General features: G+C 40.9%; 1 protein-coding gene across 1 annotated transcript in view; it reads left to right on the top strand.

The window, feature by feature from the left end:
- RAB11FIP3 (RAB11 family interacting protein 3) overlaps positions 1–21,100 on the top strand; it is a 182,777-nt gene that overhangs the window by 1,793 nt on the left and 159,884 nt on the right. The gene's annotated exons all lie outside the window — the stretch shown is intronic.

The raw sequence follows: 21,100 nt of genomic DNA, 5'->3' as shown, positions 1-21,100 counted from the left end.
TGGTGTATCTGTATTGTAAGTCTTATGTACTATAAGACTTCAGTATTACATCTCCTATAATGAACGTTCAATATGTATTTTCCAGCAGTGTGTTTATAATAATGTTAAGGGTCTGCTTGAGGTCCCTCTTCTGTAGTCCTGACTTGGGCAAAGCTCCTGTTGACTTTGATCAGTATAATAACTCGGGGGGGGTGGGGGTGTCAATAAATTGACAAAAGCCAGCATTACACTTGCACAGTGCTGAGCTCCTCCTATGTGCTTAGGTATTGTAGCATGTGGTATTGTATGGCAAATTAAGTGCTGTTCTAATTTCATGTGAATTTTGGACACAGACTGATACCCTTATTTTTAAAATGTCTTAAATTGCCACTCACATTTCCTATGATTTCTGGTCCTTTCTCTTATGTTTTGATGGGGAAAATTTTGTTTGCTAGTTATGGGTTTGTAGGTCCTTCTTACTTTGCATCTGTTTTCGGTAGCTTGACCTCTCAGCCTGATGTATTTAAACCGTTATTATTTAGAGAACCTGTAATATACTCATACCCCTCTTTACTTGTAGAATTTCTGAGCGAGTGGGCTCCCAGCTCTATGAAAGACAATTTGTTGATGCATTAATTTATGAACCCTGCCATTGCATTTTAGACCTCTTTGCTTATCCAGGCCAACTTCTTCAGATTATTCATATAAGCCGAGTATTTAGGTAGAGTGTGTACAATGGGGCCTTGATAAGCTTGTATCTTTCTGGGTTCCTTACACCTCAGAATTGTGGCAATTGGTAAACACTTGCATGTTTATCATATAAGGCACCTTCCTGAGGAAAATAAAGTAAAATTTGACAACTGGGAGTTTTGAAAGCTTGCTTGTTAGAAATGAGATTGAGGCAAATAGTAAGAAGTAGGTAAAGCAGTGCTTCAAATGGACCAAAGAAGAAAAATCAAAATGAGCTAAAGTTCAAGCACATGTTTGCTAATGAAATGTTACAAATCCAATTTAACTTAGGCCATTTGCTAGTGTTTGTGGACACTATATTTCCTGTATCTGCTTGCTCTTGTTAAACACAATAGTAGGTATTAAGTAGCTCAGTTTTTGATGGATACAACTTTGTGTGTGTCTCTCTTTTTCTTGTTTCTATTGTACTATGGTGAGTTTGGATTTTGATATATCCCTTTGTAGCAGATCAAATGTGGTATGGTGTAATATGAAGTCATCTGGTATGACCCAAAATGTGAATTAGCAGCTGAGGTTTCCTACAAGGAGGAAGAAATTAGTCAGTTGCTATCTCATTTTTGGTTTGTACTGATACCTACATAAACCTAAGGGCTTGTCTATACTCACGCGCTGGTTCGGCGGCAGGCAATCGAACTTCTGGGTTCGATTTATCACGTCTTGTCTGGATGCAATAAATCGAACCCAGAAGTGCTCCCCGTCGACTCCGCGTACTCCTCGCGCCGAGCAGGATTACCGGAGTACGCGGAGTCGACGGGGGAGCCTGGCTGCCGTGTCTGGACCACGGTAAGTTCGAACTAAAGTACGTCGAATTCAGCTACGTTATTCACGTAGCTGAAGTTGCGTACCTTAGTTCGAATTGGGGGGTTAGTGTAGACCAGGCCTAAGACTGTATTAAAAAGATTGAGTATTTATCCAGTGAGGAGATTTACCTGGTCTTCTGTACGGACCTGGTACATAAAGATATAATTCGCCGTGAAACAGCACACAATATGTTGAACTTCTGGGGGAGAGAAGTTGTCTGTAATCTTGCTTTCTAATTGTTTTTAGAAAAAATATCCATATAAAAGCAGCAACAAGCCAACATGTCTTTTCCTTGTAAGTCACAAAAGGGAAGGGAACTCAAGTCTGTGATATACTGGGTTAAGGGATAGTGTATAAGTCTGTTACCAACTTGTTACATGCCTAAATAGGTAGCATAATAGGAATGACAAAGACGAAGGAAAGTTATAAACAAAATTACACTTCTGTGTAGCTTCATAGGAAGGAGCGTTTGCTTTCCTAGGCTTAAGTCATCTATTTGAAAATTTCATAGCCTCTTACAGCCCCCAAAAGATAAAGTAGTAACGAAACCTTCACTTCAGAGAATGAAAGATTACTCTGTTTTGTTGCCCTCCCCCCAAACTCCAAAACTCTTGGGTTGGTGGGAGGGTTTGCTGAAGAGCCATGTGCTCTTCCCACTGCCCCATCCGCCTCTCCGCTCGCTACAAGAGCGAGGGACAAGCCAGAGTCCTAACCTCTAGTTGTGGCATTACGTTTCCATCCACATATTTAAATTGTTCTTGGAAGTACAAGTTGTAAACCACGTCCCAATGAAAATCTGTGGAAAACTACTGTAGAAGCTGTAGGACTCTCTTCCTTCCCTCCCCTTGCAAACTGCAGAATTTTAATAAACTCTTCTAGCGGGCTACTTCAGAAATGAGTGGAGGTTTCTTTGCTTAAACATATTCTTATAAGGAAATATAAACACTCAACCTGTGAATGCATAACTAATGCAAAATACTACCAGAACTTAAATACAGTGAACTTCATTATGAAACATTTACTGCAAACATTTTAAAATGTAGTTCTAATATGTAGTAGCAAACGTTTTGGACAAAGTGGCGCAAAATTATGAAACACTCAAACCCACAGTAAAAGGAGGAGGGATTTGGAATTCCTTGCCCTCAGGTGTGTATTCCCTGTCTTGTCTCTTTCTAGAGACAAGACAATTCCTACAACAGGGTGCAGACAGTCCCTCCATCCAAACATGGCCCTCAGTTTTGGTAATATATTTGGTAAACCCATTAACATTACAGGTTGCTCACAACTTTTGTTGTTGTTGTCTTGGGGATGAAAATTAAAATGGAGCCTAGCAATTTTAACTTGTTTAACTATGTATAATCACATGATAGTCTTCCTATACTAAGCAATCCAAATCAATAGAACATAAGGGCATACAGATTATGTGCTACAAATATGTGGGTTTTTTTGCACTTGCTAACTGTGCAATCAAGTTTAAGTTTAATTACAAATTCATTTTAAGATTAAGAGTTATCGCTGTATCACTTTGCTCAAGTCTCCCATCCTTTCTGTACTTCAGTTTTCCTCTCTGTAAAATGGGAATAACACCAACCTCCTAGGGATGTTAGTTAATTAAAATTTGTAAAGCACTTTGAGATACTTTAATTTCTCTAGCATCATCTATTCTTAGTGCTATTTATTACTGTCTGATCAGTGTACCAGCTTACACCAATGCAGTGTCTTTTGAAAAACAATCGTTTTAAACATGAGACAAAATGCAGGGTTCTGTTTTTATTCTGTCTTATGATTCTAGATCAAATGTGCTCAGTTAACAAGTTTTCTTCTTTTTTTAAGTCTATCTGTTGTGTTCCTCCCCCCCCCCCCCCCAAAAAAAAATAAAATAAAATCTGAAGATCCTGCTTTGTTCCTTCTGCATGAGCATAGAATATCAGGGTTGGAAGGGACCTTAGGAGATCTAGTCCAACCCCCTGCTCAAAGCAGGACCAATCTCCAGACAGATTTTTGCCCCAGATCCCTAAATGGCCCCCTCAAGGATTGAGCTCACAACCCTGGGTTTAGCAGGCCAATGCTCAAACCACTGAGCTATCCCTCCCCCCATGATCAGTGACAACGCTGAAATGTATTATAGGGCAGGGGTTCACCTTTTTCTTTCTGAGGCCCCCCCAACATACTATAAAAACTCCACAGCCCAGCTGTGCCACAACTGTTTTTTCTGGATATAAAAACCAGGGCTGGCAATGAAGGGTACCAAGCAGGGCAACTGCTCAGGGCCCCCATCACAGGGGCATCGTAAAGCTAAGTTGCTCAGGCTTCGGCTTGAGCCCTGGGTGGTAGGTCTCAGGGCTGCATCCTGTGCAGTGGGCTTTGACTTTCTGCCTTGGGCCCTAGCAAGTCTAATGCTGGCCATGCTTGGTGGACCCTGTGAAACCTGCCCGTGGGCCCCCGGACCCCTGGCTGAGAACCACTGTTGGTGTATAGCTTGTCTATAGAAATGTATTACTTGACACCTTCAACATTTACTTCCTGGAACAGCAAGTACTGGAACGTAGAACTGAGACCCAAGTAAGGTGCAGGAATTGGTTCAAGAAATAACTTTAGTTGAGCCAGTAAATAATAGGGACCATAGTGTAGTTAGGCTCAATGGCCTTGTAGTAACAGTTGACAGTAACAAACTAGCATTATGACACTGAAATTTACTAGAGAGATTAAAAACAAAGGAAGCTTTTTTTTTTTAGCACTAAAATCAAATGTGAGGAAACTAAAATCATGTGATACGTTGAGAGGCTATTTAAGTATCCATAATGGAGTTGTTGATGGCATGCATACCCCTGAATAAAAAAGGAAGCAGGAGGGCGAGGAAAAACAGTATGGCTAAATGGAAAGGGACAGGCAGTTATTTGGTATCCTTAGAACATGGAAATCCAGCCTAGGTGAAGCTAATGGACAGGAACATACAGTGGAAATTAGACGGTATAAGGGGAGACACCCCCCCCCCCCCCCCCAGTACCAGGACATTTTCAAGACCATTAGTAGGTCTACTGGATTACCAGGGAGTAAATGGAGCCATTAGGGAGGATAATGATCTCGCAGAGAAGAGAAATGACTTCTTTGCACCAGCCATCACCATGCGGCATGGTAGAGAGATACCTGCTTTTCCCACTAAAGATGAGGTACTGAAATAGATTGAGACGTAAAAGAGGAGGCACTGGAATCAACTGATAAATTTTAAGAAAAACAAGTAATCAGAACCAGGATTCACTCAAGAGTTCTGAAGGAACTTAAGTATGGAGTGGCTACAAAAACTTGCAGTATCTAATAAAAATTGATACACATACCTCCAGCCCTCCTGTATAGTTATCTTTTGCTATCTTTAAAGAAGGTGCAAGGGGATGGTACTTGGAATTTAAACTGCTGAGTTTACTGCTGTGCCAGATTAGTTGATTGATGCAATCGTTTAGTTATAAAACCTAGATAAATATCAAAGTAGGGGGACAAAGTAACTTTGATTTTTTGTGACAAAAATCATGTCTATCTAATCTATTAGAATTCTTTTGAGCATGTCCTCAAAATAGTGAATAAAGGAGAGCTGGTATATATGATTAATTAAGGTATTCAAAAGTTTTTTGGCAAGGTTCCTTGAAAGACACTATTAAAGGAACTTTGTAGTTATGGGGAGAGAGAGGTAAAATACTATCATGGATTAGACGTTAAGAGAGGGAAAACGAAGAACAGGAATACATTGTCAATTTTCAAAATGGTAAAGAGTTAGTAGTAGAGTAGCCCATGGATCTGTACTATGAGAGGTACCTTTAAAAAAGGATGAACTGTGTGATGGCAACAATTGACAATGATACTATTGTTTAGGATAGTGCAGGCCGGAGAACACGGTGAGAACTCTAGAGAAACCATAAAGCAGTGCAACTGGATAGCACAATGTCAGATGAAATTGATGTCAAAAGCAAGGCAATATACATTAGAAGGAATAATTTGAACTAGTCATACAGTAAAAAGAAGAACAGGAGTACTTGTGGCACCTTAGAGACTAACAAATTTATTAGAGCATAAGCTTTCGTGGACTACAGCCCACTTCTTCGGATGCATAGAAGTGGGCTGTAGTCCACGAAAGCTTATGCTCTAATAAATTTGTTAGTCTCTAAGGTGCCACAAGTACTCCTGTTCTTCTTTTTGCGGATACAGACTAACACGGCTGCTACTCTGAAACTAGTCATACAGTGTACATTATTAAATTTCTTATGTGGTTATGGTTTAAAAACCTGGGACAGCTTTATTTTAAAAAATTAAGTATTGTGTTTGTGTCTTTAAAAAGAAAAGTTAGGATAAAGAATGAGAGAGAAAAATACTGAATATATTATAATGCTATTACATAAATCAAAAACATGCTTTCACATGGAATACTGCATTCATTTGTGGTCACCCTATTTCAAAAAAAGATACAGAGAAATAAGAGGGGTCCACAATGTGTGATGCCAAAGATTAGAGACATGGAAAGACTTTATTATGGGGAGAGGTTAAACAGCTTAAAACTTGAGTTCAGAGAGGAACTAAATAAGAGGGGATGTAATAGTTGTATAAAATGAATGGTATAGAGAGGGTTAATTGGGTGTTCCTATGTTCTCACTATACAAAAACAAGGGGATGCTAATCAAATACTGACAAATTTAAAACACAGAAAAGGTTTTTATGCAATGCACAATGAACCAGTGTAAATCATTGCAGCAAAGTGGAACAGGAACTTTGTATTCTGACAAGTTTTGTTTTATATGTTGTGATTTGAAGAAGAAAAAAATTTTTTTTGATCCAAAAGATTACTGGTTGGAGGCTTCTCCCCCTTAATAGAATAAGAAAAAATAGAGACGGAAAAGGCCCTGTTACACAATGTGATTTATCCACCGAAGTTAAATGAAAGATTAGCCCCTACAGTTTGTCGGGTCTAGTTTTAAATGTGCCAAGCAATAGGGCTTTTTTGCTTTCTCTTGGGAGTGGCCTACATCCTAACACATCTTACTGTGGGTGTTTTTTTGGGATAATGAGCTTGTATTATATCCCATCACTTCTAGTTAGATCCTCTTGTTATAATCTACCCTGGCCCTTGATGTTTACATCCTTCAGATATTTCTTGGGTAACCATATTGCTTCTCTTCTACTTCCACATGAGCTGTTGCTTAGTCAAGCTTTGCATATTTAGTACTTTTCATCTTTCCTCCAGCCCATTTAATCAGTTCTGGTTGCTGTTCTCTGAATTTCCTCCAATTTGTCAACATCTCTTGTAATGAGGTTCCCAGAACAGAAGGCAATGTTCCTGGTGAAATTGCACCTGGGTGTGGTTTCACTCTGTATTCTCCAGTTCACATTTCTTTGTATCCACTGCGCAGCTTACAACATAAAGGTATAACCAAAGAACCAGGGATCTGCACATTAGTCTGTGAAATGGAGAACATGGGCTTTTTTTGTTATTCCATCAGAGTAAAGCATCTTATTTCAAGACTTATGGGTCATTGTTTTATATGATAGATGAGTGCCTAGAGTATAGTCTGATTTATGACTTCTTGATTAAAGTTCCTCTTGAATCACTGCTGATACATTTGTATTTTGTTCTGTTTGATTTCACTTATTGTAGTTAGATTTAAATCACAGTGCCCCCAGAATCTAACTTAGGGAGAACATATAAAAATCTGTGGTGAACCTTAATTCTGCAAACTTCTCTGTCTGTCTTTGTGAAAGGAGATTCCTAGTTACATAACGAGTTAATATTTTCCCCTGAAGTATATGAAAACAAGTGGATTCTTACATCATCTAAATGTGAATGGCACTTACTTTTCTTCCATCTGTACTGCCACTGTAACAACTTTCAAAGGTTTAAAAGGTTGTTTATTTTTGGTGTTTGCTTTTTGGGAATGGAACTAGAAGTCCAGTGAGAGACGTTTTGGGTGTGCGCGTGCGTGGAAGAGAGAGACAGACTCACAATGCCTAGCTTGCCTCTGAACTGCTAAATGAAGTGTGTGGGTGATACAAAACTTCACTTTCCCTCTTATTCTTTTGTCAGTGACAAAACTTCCATTAACTTTAATGATTCAGCTGCCTCAAACATTCAGCTGGGTTGGTTGAAAATCTACCATAGTGATTAGTCTGCATTTTCCCCTCTTCAACAGGCATTATATCATTGGTAATAAAACATTCTATGTAGAGGAACTCCAGCAGACATGGATCTCTCTCTCCTGCGGCAGGAAAAGCACTTTAGAGGCAGAATACTCCAACAAATATCCAAATTATATCATGAGAAGTTATGGTTATTGACAGTTAGCTGAAAATGAAAGTCACTTTATCTTTTGAAATGAGAGAGGCTCTATTAAAAGAGATTCTTATTATGGAATATATGTATTAGGAATATGGGGATTTTTTTTTTAACTTTAAAAGCATCCCTTTTCAAAATGGACAAAGTAGGTGGAGACGTGTATAGTATCAAAAACAGATCTCTCTGAGTGCATGAATGAGGAAAGGAACTGCAGGAAAAAGAGGTCCCTCTGGTTAAAGAAATGGATGAGCACTTGGTTTCTGACCATCACTCTGTCACAGACTTTATCTATGAAGTTGGCAAGTCCATTTAAATCAGAATTTTTTGAAGATTGCCACTAATTTTTGTCTTAAGCTGTCTGGATTGCCCCTCCCCCTCCACCCTGTGAAATGGATATATCTCCCTACCTCCCAATGTTGTGGGGTAGATAAACTCAGTAGTGTTTGGGAGGGGACAGAAAGTAGAGTTGTGTAGTGAGAAATGAGGAGTATTGAAGGGATGTGGGAGTCCTGGACCTCTCTGTTGTGAGGGGAGTTTAGTAACTGCTGGAGGTTGGCATTTGGCCCAGGAACTCTGCTGTGCAGAGAAGAAGGGGAAAGTGGAGACCAAAGGGTCTGGAAAACATGGGCTGGGTAGCAAGACAGGTCTGTGTGTCTGAGACTGGCATAGAGAACTCTGCCCTTCTAGTGAATGTGCAGAGGACAGCTTGTCTGTCAAGTCCCTGGACTGGGACTTGGGAAATGAGATTTCAGTTCCTGGATCTGCCACATACTTCCTGCGTGACATTGGCCAAGTCATTTAACTTCTCTGTGCATCAATTTTTCCTTTTCTGTAAAATGTGTGGGGCTACTTCTCTACCTCCTTGGGGTGTTGTGAGGCTAAATTCACTAAGCTTTGAGAGGTGCTTAGCTACTGCAGAGATTGGGGGGGGGGGCAATATGATCATTGGCTGTGCTTGTGGGTTGGGGTAAGGGCCTCCCCTGCCTGCTAGCCTTATGCTCACTGGGGATCCATGGGCCCTTCAGGGATTTCTAAGGGCCCCCCCCTGAGTCTTAATAAACTCTTCGGGGGGAGGGCTGACAAGTCTATTTTTGGCTTATTTAGGAGCCAGTTTCAGTTGATTTGGATCTTCGAAAACTGGGGCCCTTTGAGGTAGGGACTGTCCTTATGTCTTTACAATGCATAGCATAGTGGGCCCCGGTCTGATTGTGGCTTTAGGTGCTACCCCATATAAATGTTCAATAATTTGGCCTACAGCTCAATTTAACTGCTTAGCTTGCAGATCAGTTAGTCATGTTTGCAGGGATGGCAATTAGAAAAATCTGTTTACTTGTAGACTGAAGAAACTTGCTGTGGACTCAATAAGATGAAAGGAACTTGGGTGCTCATGTTGCCGTTTTTAGAGTCCCTTTTCAGATTATAGCTGCACTAGTTGAAATCTGGGGATGGGCGGGGGGAGAGAGAAAGTGTATCTTTTCAGATTTATTCTTGATCCTGTGCTCACCAAAGTCAGAGGCAAAACTATAGACTTTAAAGGTGCAGAATCAGGCCTGAGTTCCCTACCCTTTTTAAATTCCTTTTTTGTTCCTTTGCTCAGGGTAGAAAGTTTCTTCAGGCCTTGATTATATGGTGATGGGTACATATGAAATGCCTAATATGGGTAGATAAGTGTCTGATTCAAACTGATTCAGCTTTGCTTTTCTATCTGGTGGTGGTCAAAATATGGATTAAAGAAAAGAGATGGAAAGAATTTGAAAAGGTTATTACAAGGAAAAAAATTCCCAATTACTGACAGAAAAATTTAGGACTTGCATTGATAATGCCAAACTGCAGCTTTCTATATAATGCATAAACTCCATCTTGGAATTCTGTTAATCTCTCATCGGAATGCTATCAGAGAATGCTTGAAGATACTAATTTGATTTTAAGTCTTAATCAAGGCTTGTGGCTTTTAGTTTTTTTGTTTCAGAGCAGAGTTTGAGGGGACAAGTGTGTGGTGAGAGTCTAGGCCAGCTGCTTTTTGAGGCAGTGTTCTTTTCTATTATGTCAGGTGCACTTCGCTAGAACCTGAGCTAGCTTCAAACCAATCATCAATTCTCAGGCTTTGATTTCCTTGCTAAAATGTAATCCTATGTTATTTCAGCCTCTTAGCTATGAAAGTGCTTAAAGAGACACTATACTAGCAGCAATTTTACAACTACAGTAAAATTTCAGTTATGAACACATCAGGAATGGAGGTTGTTTGTAACTCTGAACAAAATATTATGGTTGTTATTTCAAAAGTTTACCATTGAACATTGACTTAATATAGCTTTGAAACTTTACTATGCAGAAGAAAAATGCTGCTTTTAACCATCATAATGTAAAATGAAACAAGCACCAAAACAGTTTCCTTACCTTGTCAAATGTTTTTAACTCCCCCCCCCCCCTTTTTTTTTAGTAGTTTACGTTTAACACTGTACTGTACTTACTTTTTTTTTTTTGTCTTTGCTGCTACCTGATTGTGTACTTCCAGTTTCAACTGAGTTGTGTGGTTGACTGGTCAGTTCGTAACTCTGGTATTCGTAATTCTGAGGTTATACATCTTTTACTGTAGTTAACCTTTGCCATACCTATAGGATAATATTCTCTATAAAATAAAGTGGATGTTTACTTGGGAAAAGTTTCCTTCCCCCAATGGAATGACTCTAGAAGAACGGTACTATTGTCTTCAGTAATCAAAGGGCAGCAGGGTCATCTTGGGAGGTATTTTATTCACTACAATCAAAAATATTTTTTGTACAACAATTTTCATCTGCAAGAAATGATTCATAGTTAGAAGTATGTCATATTAAGATTGTTTTCCAAGTTGCTTATATCATTACACACCTAAACAGCTAAACAACCAATTGCATGCATAATATTCCTTTCCACACTTAAAATCAAGACAGTAAAATTATTTGCCATTCATTGTTGTCAGATGCTGAGATTCCTTTTGTACTCTTAAATAAGTGTTTGTCCTCCCAGCTGACTTCATGTCACAGAACAAATGACTTCCTGGTAGCTGCAACCCACAGTTTGTGGGTAGAATAGTCATCTCCTGCTGCTTGGTGCACACATCTAGATTTTTTCTTTTCTTTTTTTTTCCTGAGACCATGTGAGTCAGCCCTAGACTGTAGCTCAACAGCATGACATTAGGGGGAAAAGATTATTTCTTGTATGTGTCAGGTGAAGTGACTGCCTTATTTCCTGCTGATGACGATAATCGTGTGCTTCAAGCTTTTGGTCTTCTAACATGGATTTAAAAAAAAAAAAAATCTTTCAACACTTATCTGGTCATTCTCGTCTTTGTTTCAAAATCCTTGGCAGCCAATTTCCAAGAAAACCCAGCTGCATCCTTTCCTTCTAATCCCTCAGGCTGGTTCACAATGCTAATATTGTTCAATCAGAGTTCTCAAATGCTTCCAGTCTCTGTTCGTTCTTTATTTTTCCTTTTAATGAGGAATATATCATTTAGGTTGCTTTGTAGCAATGTGTCTAAGGGCAGATGGCTTTCTCATTTATGTCCATTTTAGTATGTAAGCTAGTGAGCGCTTCTTCTGTATACCACCCTCTTGCCCCCCCCACTCCCCTTCTCAACAGCTGAGTATGAAGAAGCAATTGTTACCTGGATTGTGTCCATTTTATGCTGCATGGCATGAAATCTCCTTGTAGGTTTGGGAAGAAGATGGCAGCAGCTGGTTTGGTGTCGAGCACATCTGCTGCTGGGAGCAAGTTTGGCTTGTTTAGGCACTTTCAGCAAACAAACAAAAGTACGTTTTGGTCTCTGTTTCCCCAGAAGCTGAGGGCTCTGAGAGAACTAAAATGGTAAGAAATAAATCTGACATTGTCTACCCCTAGAGTTTTGTAGTGGCACTAGGTTTCCTTGCCTCCTGTTAGTCAGATGGTTCCAACCCTCACAAATACTTGAAAAGCCATTCCTCCTTACTAGGAACTCGCTTACTAGGCCCTGAGTTCAGGATTTCATGTTTCCTATCTGAGGCATCGTGTACACTGTTTTAGTTCTGTTTTAGTAGCTGTTATGGCATCAATTGTTGCTGGTTAGAAGTGGAATCCTGGCCTATTGTTGTCCTTTCCATCTGGCACAGGAGAATAAGTCTGCAGAAAACTGGTAGCTCATGTTACTTTTAAGAAGTAGGTAACTGAATACTATCCTCTCCCTATCCTGTTTAGGGATATCTGTTGTATAGATTTTCCTTGTCCATATTGCTACAGTACTTCCTATTTGTAAATGGACCCCTGAATTTCCTTAGACAGTATTATATTCTCATTCTTCATTCATTTTGGGAACAACTAAGTAGTTGTTTACCTTTGGGAATCCTGTCAAACTGGTTTCTTTAGCATTTCTCCTCCCCAGTGTTGCTTCATAAATAAACATTCTTATCTGGTAGTGTGGGGTGTTTGAAATACTGTGGTCAAAGCACCTTCAGTTAGCTCTGAACACAAGGAAAAACAAACTCAAATTTAAAATTCCATTGGAATCATCAGCTCTAGAAACGAACATCTCTTAATGCTATATGGTCATGTATAAAAGGATCCCCGATTTTGATATCTTGCTACTGTATTCATTTTGTTAAACATGCTTGCTCACAAATTTATCCCCACATAATTGTATATTTCATACTTTCAACAACTCTTTCTCTAACACATGCCAGAGAGTTTCCATCTCCTGTCTGACTGTAAAGTATATTCTCAGTGCAGCATTAACTGAATGAAAATACTCTGACAGCATTTTTTTTTACTACATCTGCACTACAGCTGTCTGCTTAACAAGCTAAATGAAAACCTTTAAGGCATAGTGATACTTCATTGGTGATTGAGTTAATAAGCCATACAAAACAGGACACTGTCAAATGCCCACAAAAAAGCTCTTTCAACTTTTTCATTTTCCATTTCAAAGACATTGAGCCTTCCTGTTTCAAATGGATTTTCAGTGTGATATTTCTGTTTGCAGCAGTGCCTCACTGAAGCATCCTAAAGCTGTACTTGAATTGGCAATATTAGGACCTGTAATTCACCACTGGTGCTACCTGTACCAGTGGAGGATGAGGCATACAACCCTGTGCAGAGTAGAGTTGGACAGTAGTGGTTAAAAACACCCAAAACCTGCATAAACTAGAATTTCCACTGTTGCAACCACTAACAGAACTGCCTCGGGGTGACTTTATAGGTCCTAATTTTCCTAGTGTAGACAAGAACCTAAGTGGATGCAGTGAGAGCTAGTATGAATTTAGTGAGGCTTGCAGACTACTGGCCTTTAAGATACGGTCGATGTAAGTCATCTCTGTGACGGGTTTGGTCACAGAAACTCCCTCAAGACTGTCACTAAATGTGCTGGGATACAACTGAGAACAAACACCCCTGCCAGAGAAGGCTTCCTTCCACTCCCATCTTGCTAAGCTAGACACACCAGTCGGCTATAGCACAGACCAAGAGGTTGGGCCACGCCCCCCTGCAGTTCACAGAAACTAAGATTCACTTAGCCCAGGGGCTTCTCAGTTAATGGACTTTTTTCCAGCACCCAGTGTTCAGTCTTTCTGGGAGCCTAAACCCCAAATGAATCCATATTACCCTGTATAAAGCTTATACAGGGTAAACTCCTAAATTTTCCGCCCTCTATAACACTGATAGACATGCACAGCTGTTTGCTCCTCCAGATATTAATTGCTTGCTCTGGGTTAATTAATAAGCAAAAGTGATTTTTATAAAAAGTAGGATTTAAGTGGTTCCAAGTAAGTTACCAAGCAAAATAAAACAAAACACGCAAATCTAAGCCTAATACGGTTGGAAACTGAATCCAGGTAAATCTCACCCTCAGAGATGTTCCAGTAAGCTTCTTTCACAGACTAGACTCCTTCCTAATTTGGGCCCAGTCCTTTTCAGACCAACAATGTGGTTTATGGCCTGGGTCGAGCAGTCACTCACACCCCCGTAGTCACAGTCCGTTGTTCCAGTTACTTTCAGCATCTCTTTGGGGTAGAGAGGCCATCTGTTGAGCCAGCTGAAGACAAAATGGAGGGGCTTCCAGAGACTTTTATATTCTCTCTCTTGTGGGCGGAAACCCCTTTGTTCTTTTGTGCAAAATCACAGCAACAAGATGGAGTTTGTAGCCACCTGGGCAAGTCACAGTCCACGAATGATTCCGCTTTTTGCAGGCCGATGCCATTGTTTACATGTTAGTTTGAACGTTCCCAGGGAAGCTCAGATGCGGATTGGTGTCTCCCAAAGTCCATTGTCATAGAATCATAGAATATCAGGGTTGGAAGGGACCTCAGGAGGTCATCTAGTCCAACCCACTGCTCAAAGCAGGAGCTATCCCCAAATCCCTAAATGGTCCCCTCAAGAATTGAACTCACAACCCTGGGTTTAGCAGGCCAATGCTCAAACCATTGAGCTATCCCTCCCCCCAGCTAAGTGTTTCTTGATTGGGCACATACTCAGAATAGTCCTTTCTCCAGAAGCTGACCAAATGCTTCACTGATGCTACTCAGAATCAAACACATTGAGATACAAGTACATAGCCAATATTCATAACTTCAAATACAAAAATTATACAGACAGCATAATCATAACCAGCAAATTACAAACTGTCCTTTACTTGACTTCCTTTGTACAAGATTTGGTGCAATTATAGGATGATCTATACGGTCACAGTTCATGTCAGTAAGGTCACAATCACTTTTCCCATGGGACAGCTGGGAGATACCATATTTATATTGGTTCCAGTCCAACACTCAAAGCCTTGAAGTAGGGCTATTCCATATACAAATGTTGGCTACTGGTGGTGCTGCTTCTGTGATTTTGGGAAGTCCTTGAGGAATGTTGTCAATTGTGAAATGATTGTAAACCAATCCCTTGTGCTGTTAACACCATAGATGACTGAAACTGGTAAGACCAAAACTAATCCAGTTGACTCGTTACTCACTATGTACGCTCTTTTCTTTCTTGCATTTCTCCAAGTTGGACAAAAGTCAGCGTCACTCTTGTTGAGAGTGGGTTTTGCTTTCCGATTCAGTGTTGTGGTGTTCGAGCTGCAGGGCTCCCGAGTTAGTCTTAAAATCAACAGCTGCCTTTTGGAATTAAACAATAAAAAAAAATTTCCTCACATGAGATTGTATGTTTACAACCCTGCGTTTTGGACCAGGCTTGCATTGGCAGCATCCCGTCATTGCTTCTGCTGCGACCACAGCTGTAAACAGAAACCCAGATGGTGGCAAACTCCAAAGGAGTCTTCAGCTTTGAATGTAGAGGGGGAGGGAAGTGGAATTTACAGCAAGTTTGCGGGTTTTCTGAAGCCTCAGTTGTGAGGTTTCCACACAACCTTCTTTGACATCAGTGTAGCTCTGAAAAGAGGGTGTTAGTTTCCTTTGTTCTGGGGTAGTAGAACACACACAGTACAATTGGTTCCACTGTCACCTGGATCTTTTTGTGTCTTGCATTTGGGTATAGGTCACAATCTGAAATAGGTATTTAGGGGGAGGGAAGTGGAAACAGCAGTGATTGAACCTTTTTACCTACTGTTAGGGTAACTTTAGAAATATACCATCTGCAAGCCTAGTAGAACATGTACTCAGTTCTTTGTTTTATGCACTTAACAGCACTCTGTGTATAGTCAGCTTAATTTTTTTTTTTTTTTTTTTTTTTTTGAGTTCGTGTTTGTATGGGCTTTTTTTTACATGGCAACATTGGAAATCTTCAGTAGGAAAATGACTGTAAAATCACAAACATTGGCAGGGATAGGGAGTAGGTATATTACAGGCAGTCCTCGACTTTGATGTTTGACTTACGACATTTCTGAATTGACACCCTGATTCGACTTACGACAGTTGGTTTCGACTTTATGACGCTCGGTCCCACAATGGAGTGGATTGCGGTTGAGTTATGACATTTCAACTTCCAATGCAGTTTTTAGGAACCAATTGTGTTGTAAGTCTGAGGACTGCCTGTACTTGGAATTTAGTTAATTAAAAAGAGTAGTTTCAAGTTGATTGTGTCCCTCTAAAGTAAGTTTAAAAAAAAAAAAAAGTGTTCTAAACATTGTCTGCTTTGTGGTAGCAGTAACAAGTCCTGTGTGCATGGATGGGGCCTGGTTCTGAATTTTGGCATGACCTCTGTTTTGTCAGTTTGGCTCTTCTCTTGGCCTAAATGCCAGGGTTAAGTGAGTACCGAAACTTAAGGCCGAGTACTGCAGCATATTTGCAGAGCACCATCAAGGACAATTGCCTTTCTGCTTCATCTATTTGTAAGTGATCAAGAGTACTTTAGTTTCCACTTCTAGCTGTCTTATTTAATGAATGTTAGCATTTGTGGATGGGGCTGAGTTGATGTTTTGGAGACTCTAGCTAAAAACAGCACAGGAGGTAGATGTGCTGCCTGGACAATAGACCTCAAACGTGGCTTGGAAAGTTTTAATTTTTCATGCCCATCCAAACCTAGGTCTAGCTACTTAAATTGTGGTCAGTCAAGCATACCAATTACTAGCAACTCTGGTAGTGATTTTGTGATCCCAAGAGCTATTCACTCATTGCTGGACTGAGAACTCCAACTCATTTCATACAGTATACTTCGTAAGTGTTAAAGTTACTGCTCTGTAAGCCAGATTGTCTGTGTTAGTAACATTCAAGTAGTGTTGTAATCACATCTATGGGGTGTAAATTCTGCTCACAAGCGTGGCTGGCTTAGCTTTAATGGCTAGAAAAGTACACTCACTGTTAAATTTATGCCTTATTTCCAGTCTGAACTTGTCTAGCTTCAACTTCCAGCCACTGCACTGTGTTTTATACCTTTCTCTGCTGGATGGAAGAGCCCATTATTAAATATTTGTTCCCCATGTAGGTATTTAGACTGTGATCAAGTCACCTCTTAACCATTTCTCAGGGAGCTCAATCTATTTAGCTTATCGCTATAAGGCAGGTTTTGTAAACCTTTTAATCATTCCTGTGACTCCTCTCTGAACCCTCTCCAATTTATCAACATCCTTCTCGAATTGCAGATATCAGAACTGGCCACAGAATTATAGCAGTGGTCTCACCAGTGCCAAGTACAGAGGTAAAATAACCTCTCTGCTCCTACTTGACTCCTTGAGGTTCCCCTGTTTATGCATTCAAGGATCACATTAGTTGTTTTGGCCACAGTGTCTCACTGAGAACTCACATTCAGCTGATTATTCACCATGACCCCAAATTTGTTTTAGAGTTACTGCTTCCCAGAATAGAGTCCCCCATCCTGTGAGTCTTGCCTAAATTTTTTTCCTGGATGTATACATTTACATTTAGTCATATTAAAACCAATATTCTTTGCCCCCGGTTTACCAAGCAATCCAGATTGCTCTCTACTAGTGACCTCTTCCTTATTTACCACTCTCCCAATTTTTGTATCATATGCAGACTTCTATCAGTGATGATTTTATGCTCTGTTCAAAGTCACTGATAAAAATGTTAAATAGCATAGGGTCAAATACTGATCCCACTAGAGAGACATCCACACAGTGATGATTCCCCGTTTACAATTACATTTTGTGGCCCATCAGTTAACCAGCTTTTAACCCATTGACTGTGCCATGTTATATCATTCTAGTTTTTTAATCAAAATGTTGTGGGGTACCAAGTCAAATGCCTTTCAGACACCTAATTATATTACATCAACGCTATTCTCTTTATCAACAAAACTTGTAATCTTCTCCAAAAAAGGTATCGTTAGTTTGGTAAGATCTGTTTTCCATAAACCCATGTTGATTGGCATGAATCTGTCATTGATCTCCACAGCAGATTTCTCCACAGCTATTCCAAACCTAGGCACTCTCAAAACTTTAGTGTTTTTGGAATAAAACCTACTGAAGAATGTTCTGAAAATGAGTCATTAGCTACAAGTGTAACTTTAATGCTCTCGTGACCAAATTGGAGTCTGCTCTGCAGGCATCCTTGGCCAAGAGGTGGCGCGCGCAGGAATGCAGCAGAAATCCCTTCCACTCCAGGGGCACCTGTTCCAAACCCCCCAGAGTGAACACCCACACCCACAGGAAAAGTACAATGGATATAATAAAGGGAAATATTTATTTACAGAGGGATGAGAGGAGAAAAACAACAAGGGGAAATATAGGGGGAGTAGTAAAACAGGGCTGCATCCAAGCCAAGGCCCCACAAGCCCAGTGGTAGCGCAGTCTGGAAGGGCAGACACTGAGCAATGTGTCTGCACACAGAGTTCAGGAGTCCTGAGCAAAGTTCCAGTCCAGTGGTGAGTCTTGGGTGTTCCTGGTTGTCTTCGGCGCCAGTGAACTTTTCCCCAGCAAACGCCTCTGGTGCCCTCTTCTGCCTCTCTCTGCAAAGCCACACAGAGCGACCATCTCCTCACTTAACTAGCTACAGCCTCCCTCCTTGTTCCCAATGCAGAGCCCCAAGCCCCAGTACTCACAGCTCCATGCAGCTCTGGGCAGCAGCGATACTGGGTCCAGCTCCGGCCTGTCCTTCTCGGGCGATTCGTCCCTGGCACAGTGCTCCTCCTGGCTCCTGTCCTGGGGTGTCCCTGATCGGCCCTGTCCGTCTCAGGCCTCGGGCAGGTTCCCTCTGCTGCTCCCTTTGGGAGGGCATGCAGGCTGCTCTCCCTCTCCCTCTCAGCTCCAGTGCCACCCCTTGGAGTTTCCCTCCTTTTTTCTTACTCTTCCCCTCCCCCCTAGGAAAAAGATTTAAAGGGGCCATGCTCTCTAAACCCCAAAGGGGTTACACAAGTAAAAAAGTGGGTGGGGGGGGGGGAAGAGTGCTATTGGAATTAATCATTAGAAAAACCAGAAATAGACATCTGTGTCTAGATCAGAAATAAAACCCTTCCAAAAAGAGAACTTGAGCAGTTAGTTTATGGACCTGCTTTTTGTGAAACATATTTATGTTGGCACTTCCACAACGGAGTTCTAGGTTCCTTAGACATATCTATGGAAGGTAGATACTGACTAAATTTACATAATTTTCTTGGCAACTGACTGAAGCCACAGAGTATGACTGACTTTTCTGTTCAAACCAGGGAGGGAAATCCCCATCATACTTGACACAAAGACTCTCTGGCTGGACTTTACAGGTCTAAGCAGCCTAGACTATCCTCTTGCAGTCATCCTTCTGTCATACAGGATCTTCCCCACTAAATCCCTGATGCCAAGACGGGTGATGGATGACTGAAATGGTCATGGATCGAATCTAGATTACTGGTTTGATGCTATCAGTCTATCACTTAGCCGGCGTGGTCTAGATCTGCTCTAATCTAAGGGAAGCTTTCTGTATCTTCAACCCTTGATCCCTCTGATCTTCTAATCCAGTTGGTTTCAAAAGCATTATTCCCAAGGTTCCCTTTCTTCTGACATCTGATGTGGTAGTATAGTGTGTTGGTTTTGTTTCTAGTAGCTTACAGTGTGCTAGGTGTGTACGAATACAAAAGAAGCCATGTTTCTGCTCCAAAGAGCCCGTATTCCGATGCAGAGAGACCAAAAGGAAACAACAAACAAGGTGGCCAGGAGGTGAAGAGCTACATCCTGATAGAAGGGTTTAACAATGCCTGTCTTGAGAGTCCCAAATCACAGTATTGTCATAGCTGCTGGTCATGGTAGAGATGTGTGATAAATTGGGGGGGGGGGGGAGGGAGGGCAGGGAAGGTAGCTCCCTTTTATGGACCCAGCCAGTTAGCTATAAAATCCCTCTTAGTAGCTGTTCTCTACTTGATTTACCTGTAAAGGGTTAAAAGTCTCACTGCTATGCATAGGTAAAAAGAAGTGAGTGGGCACCTGGCAAAAAGAGCCAATGGGAAGGCTACAACTTTTTAAAATTGAAACAAGATTCCCCTTTTGTCTGTTCTCCTGAAGAGAAGGGTCAGAGCAGTTATGCTATAAGAGCTTGGGCCAGGTATGAAAAAAATCATCACTATCATACCTAGAAACTACTCATTTAAAAGCCCCAGATATGTAAATAGATCAGGAAATGTCTAGGAAGACGCAATGAGGTTTATTCCTTTTATTTCATTATGGCTTGTGGATTCCTCTGTGCTAACTCCAGGTGCTTTTGTTTTGCTTGTAACCTTTAAGATGGACCTCAAGAGAGCTATTCTTGATGCTTAATCCTTGTAATTGTTTTTTTTAATCTAGCAAAAATGCTACGTTCCTGGATGTATTTTTTTTCTTAATACAGAAAATCTACTTTTTTTTTTTTTAAAGAACAGAATTGAACTTTTGAGTCTTAAGAGCTTTGTGCACACGTTGTTTGTTTAAATTAACTGGTGGAAACAGCTGATTTCCTTTGGTGTTTTTTTTCTCACCTCTTCCCCAGAGGGGGGGTGAAAGGGCTTGAGGGCACCACCCAGGAAGGAATTCCCAAGTGCGTAGGGTGACCAGATAGCAACTGCGAAAAAAGGGACAGGATGGGGGGTAATGGGTGCCTATATAAGAAAAAGTCCCAAAAAATGGGACTGTCCCTTTAAAAACGGGATATCTAGTCACTTTACAAGTGCGCCTTCCTGGGTTCTCAAAGGGGTTTTTCACTTGGGTGGCAGCATCTACCCATCCAAGGTCAAAGAAAAGCTTTAACCTTGTAATAAAAGTCTGGAGTGGCCAGTATTAATTTTTAAAGTCCTTGCGGGTTCCCACCTTCTGCACTCAAAGTGCAAGAGTGGGGAATCAGCCCTGACGAGGTTTGTTGAGGAAGTTGACTGAGGAGAGGATAGGGACCTCATGGACTATTGGAGGAAGTGTGTTCCAGATGTAGGAGGCATTGTGGAAGGAAGTGCGGAGATACCTGTTGGAAAAATGGACAGATGACGGGTTTGCCTGGCACCATTGGCAGAGTGCAGGGGGTGTTGACCATCTAGCGACTGCATCAGCATTAGAGTGACTCTAAGATTAGAGAAGTTTCTGAAACCTGTTCTCATACATTGTTTGCTGTTACCCCACTTTAGTGATGTTTAAACAAAACTTTTTCCCCTTACGGCCCAGCTGTTGGCTTGTCTGGCAGGCTACCCCATCCTGTTCATCCTGCTTAATTGATACAGAGACTGTCATTAAGAGCTGTCAGTCATTGGCTGAGCCTTTCTCCTATAACCAGCCCTCAGCTTCAACTCTTCACTTCCAGAAATTCTTCCTTCGTTAGTAACCAATAGTTTTCCAGAGTGCTAATTGTTGGAAACAGTCTACCTTTTAAATGGAATTGGAGTCAAATCCAGAGGGAAGTGGCTTCCTTCAAGTCTGAG

Source organism: Malaclemys terrapin, chromosome 10 (genome assembly GCF_027887155.1).
Source record: "Malaclemys terrapin pileata isolate rMalTer1 chromosome 10, rMalTer1.hap1, whole genome shotgun sequence".
NCBI classification, from domain to species: domain Eukaryota; kingdom Metazoa; phylum Chordata; order Testudines; family Emydidae; genus Malaclemys; species Malaclemys terrapin.
The sequence above is the reverse complement of the archived record's forward strand: the minus strand, read 5'-3'. Positions and strand labels throughout refer to the sequence as shown.